Here is a 4402-nt window from a genome sequence, read left to right on the forward strand (position 1 = left end):
GCTACTGTAATCATCTCTACTTTCACTATTAACCTTAGGGAACACGTGGGAAAGGGGACTTTAGAAATTCCCGTTCCCCCCAGCTCACTGGGCTTGAATGGATCCTCCGATAAACATTTACTCCATCACATGGTAAGTGTGTGCAGCTGTTTGCACTTGACAATGTGCTTGCTGTCCTGTTTGACCCTCTCAACCACCTGGAGGGAGGAAAGGCGAGCAGGTGTCGGTCCCTGTGCAGCAGAGGAAACTGAGGCAGGAAGAGGCAGTGTGCCTTCCCAGTGCCCAACCGCCAGCACTCCTTCCTTTCACGGTGGCCTTTTCTCCTCTGTAAGAGGCACTTAACAGCCCCTGATTTTCTGGGTTGCCAGGGGTGGGGGTGGGGCAGTTGTGTGACATAAGCCAGGTAAAGGACTGAGCAGGTAAAGGCTCAAGGTCAGTGTTCCGGAAACGGTGGCTGCCATCATTATCATTACAGCCATAATCATTACTCTCTGATTCCGGCACTTGGCTTCTCCCTGAGCACCTGCTCCGCTGTGTGCCAGGCACTGTGCCAGGGCTGAGAGGCGGGCGGCGTAGGATGCATCCCCTGCTCCTGAGGAACTTACGGTCTAGTGAGGGAGGCAGTTAATTAGCAACCTGAGGCAGCCAGCGAAGCACCCAAGGAGGAGCCGGGCACGGGGCAGGCGTGGCAGGGGAAGCCCAGAGGAGATGAAATCTGAGCTGTGCCTTCACAGTAGCTTGGCCCTCGGAAGTGGGAGAGTGGGCGAGGACTCCGGAGACACCTCAGGTCAGTGGTGGGTGTCCCTGGCGCTAGAGCAAACTGAGCTGAGGCTGGCACGTTAGCTCAGGCCACACAGAAGGGCCTCGAATTGCTGCTCCATGCCTATCTCATGGTGAGCAGCATGCCCGAGGGAGGGGTGGGAGCAGGTGAAAGACCCTCTGCCTGGAGGGCGACTGTCAACACAGCAATGACAAATGCAAACCTGCCTCGTTCAATGAAGCATTCAACCAAGCAGAGCAGATCCTTCTCCACAAAGTATTTGTTTGCAATTCTTTCCTAATTATATGGGTAAATTATGCACAATGCAGGAAAGGATGCAAACACACACACACACACACACACACACACACACACACACACACACCAGGGGAAAATGTCAAAATCGTTTGTCGCTTACCACCCCAGATATCCCTGGTTAACCTGGTTAAACAGAGTGCATTCTCCAGTCTTCTGGCAGGTTCCAAGTGCCGTGAGGGGAAGCACAGGAAAGTTATGGGGCTCCCCATAACCATAACCACCCCAGGGAAGTCTGGGATGGTGTTAGAGGGGAAGGTAGGATTTGGACTCAGCCTTAAAGGAGAGGCAGGGTTTGGAAAGACCACAGAAAAGGTGAGAAATTCCAGGCAAGGGAACAGCATGGCCAAGACACAGAGCCAGGGAAATGGATACAAACCATGACTGTTTGGGCACCTGCTCACGTGCCAGCCTCTGTTCTCATGTGTATCTGTGTTCCCTCATTTGATCTTTCCCAAAGCCTGCAGTATGGAGACAAGAGGACCCTCATGTTAAGCTAAAGAAGCAGAAGCACCCACTCTCATTGGCTGAGACATGGTCCTGGGCCAGACCCAAGACCCAGGTCAGTCCCAAGCCCAGGGAACCATCAAGACGGGTGGCCGGGAATCGGCACCGATGATTGTGAGGAAGGGGGAGGAGCTGAAGAGGCTGGGGCAGTAGGGAACGGGGGAGGACATGCGGGGACCTTCCATGAGTCTGGTTCCGTGCTGCAGTGGCTTTATCAGGGCCCCACAGCTCTTGACAATCGCCGCTGCCCATCTAAAACCAGGCTTCTCAGAGCACGGGTCTGCTGCCTTCCAGGAGATAAGGAGACTCTGGTCATGTGGCTCTAACTGTCGGTGACCAAGCAGAAGCCACAGCAAGGCTGATGGCCAGCTCTGTGACCGTGAGCAGGTGACATTGCCTCTCTGAGCCTCAGTCTCCTCATCTGTCCAATAAAAGCAGCAATACTGTTTCTCCTTTCCCCGAGCATGGTGTCCATCCCGCGTGCTGCTGCCTTCCTCCTGGCCCTCTTTCTTCCCTGTGGCCTCCCCTGTTCCCCAGAGGGCGCCACCTTTGCGCCGCACCAGACACCAGGCCTTTGCCAGGCTGGGAGTTGAGTCAGACCTCGGTCCACCAACATGCTGCTGGGGTGGATGGGCCCAGACAGCCAGAGGATTCTTGTCCCAACTCCCATCTGGCAGCCAGCATTTGCCAGGCCCAGCTGAGGTTGTTTGAGAGGGAAGAAGGGAGAGGAAGAGGGGAGCCCCAGATGGAGAAGTTCCACTTTTGCCAGCAAAGGCTTTTGTGCTCTGGAATGCCAGGCCAGGGCAGTCAGCTCTGCCAGAGAGGAGACCAGCCTCCAACAATAATGTTTTTCCCTGGGTTTTCCAAAAGGCACCAGCTGCCTTCTAATTCAAACCATCAGGACGGGGAGGCTTACATGTGCTGAGTCTCAAAACGCCTGTAGAAAGAAAACTGCTCCCCACACCAGACAGGAGCCAGACGGGGCAGCAGGTTTGGTCAAGAGGCCTCCGGACAAAAGACTGTGAGAGCCTCGCTGGGCACCCTCACATCCAACCCAGGTCCTCACCTGACACCTTCCATGGGACACGTTTGGCACTGGTCACTCTACCCACATCCAAGAGGGCCCACCACCCACCAGGAACTGCAAGGCTTTGGAGAGATCATCATAGCTGTTATTGTAGTTCACGCCGATTGAGCTTGTGTTGTACGCCAGCAACTATGCTAAGTGCTTTATGTTCACTATCTCTTGACCACCTACTATTATTCCATTTTGCAGAAGAGAATGATGAGTCTTAGCAAAGTGAAAAGCCTCTGCCTCAGGTCCTCCAGCAAGAAGGAAAGAGGTGGGCTCCCAACCCTGGGTCTGCCTCCAGGGCTTCACTGCTCCAGGGCCTTGCCGCCCAGCAAATACAAGATGTAAGCATCCATATGCACACTCACGCACACACTCTGTTCATGGTGAATTTTATCAATATAAACCGGCTGCCATCATCCCGTTAAATACAATTCCTTCCTCCTTGTTAACTGTAATATCTCTTCTGTTTTAATATGGATTTTCAAATCCATATTCATCCAACAGATTGTTTATGAAAAGCACATCTGTTTGAGGTGTTCATAAGTAAATTTTGAAAAAACTCTGGAAAAAAGGATATCAGTGTCCTTTACCAGAATGGCCAGAATCACAAAGTCAGATAATAGCAAGTGATGGCCACGATGTGGAGAAATCAGAGCCCTCATAGCTGTGGGTGGGGATTCGGATGGTGCAGCTGCTTTGGCAAACAGTCTGGCAGCTCCTCAGACAATGAAACATAGAGCTCCCTGTGACCCAGCAATTCCACTCCTAAGTACCCAAGAGAAATGAAAACATATGTCCACACAAAGACTTGTACAGGAATGTTCAGAGCAACATTGTTCATAGTAGCCAAAATGTGGAAACAATCCACAGGGATAAACAAAATGTGGTCTATCCATACCACGGAATATTATTCAGCCATAAATAGGAATGAAGTCCTGATATGCACCACAACATGTTAGAACCTTGAAAACCTGATGCTGAGAGAGACAGCCAGTCACAAAAGACACATACTGTAGGATTCCATGCATAGGAAATGTCTAGAATAGAGAAATCCACAGGGATGGAAAGGAGATCAGTGTTTGCTCAGGGTAGGGGCCAAGGGGTGCGGTGGGGACCTGGGGATTGGTAATAGCCAAAGGGTACGGGCTATTTTTGAAGTTACCAAAATGCTCAAAAAAAAAAAAAATGCCATGGTGATAGTTGCACATATCTGTGAATACACCAAAAGCTATTCAAGTGGGTGAATTATATGATATGTGAATTTGATCTCAATAAAGCTGTTTTAAAAAGAAAAGGTTCAAGATGCAGCCTTTAAGGAGCTCACGGATGAGGGAGGGCAGCGAAGCAAATACTTTTATTCACGACAGCAGAAAGCACAAGCCAGGGTGAGGGTGAGCAGGTCTGGCTGAGGACAGGTGTTTGAGTCAGGGTGCGGAAGTAACAAGTTTTCCACGTGAGAGGAAATGAGTAGTAAGTATAGTGCTGTGGGAAGAGAGGGGAACATGTCTCAGCCTAGGGAGCTCTCTCAGCCTAGAGAGCTGGGGGTGAAAGAAGAGGCAATCCAAGGAGGCTTCCTGGAGTAGGTGACACTGAGCTGTGTCCTGAAGAACAAATGAGGCAAGAAAGTGAGGGGCAGAAAAAAGTGTCACAGGTGGAGGGGACAGAGACATGCTCAGGGGATGTTCTCAGGGGCTGGTGGGAGTCGGAGGGAGTCTAAGACAGGATTCCTGCCTGGCACAGCGGGA

At 51.4% G+C, this 4402-nt stretch overlaps 1 long non-coding RNA gene across 1 annotated transcript; it reads left to right on the forward strand.

Moving 5' to 3' along the window:
- The first annotated feature begins 652 nt into the window (after positions 1-652).
- Positions 653-3106, forward strand: LOC119866097. The gene is made up of 3 exons (XR_005379018.1): positions 653-787; positions 1536-1637; positions 2453-3106. It is a non-coding gene; the product is annotated as an uncharacterized LOC119866097 (long non-coding RNA).
- Positions 3107-4402: the final 1296 nt, after the last annotated feature.

This window comes from Canis lupus, chromosome 26 (genome assembly GCF_011100685.1).
Source record: "Canis lupus familiaris isolate Mischka breed German Shepherd chromosome 26, alternate assembly UU_Cfam_GSD_1.0, whole genome shotgun sequence".
NCBI lineage: Eukaryota > Metazoa > Chordata > Mammalia > Carnivora > Canidae > Canis > Canis lupus.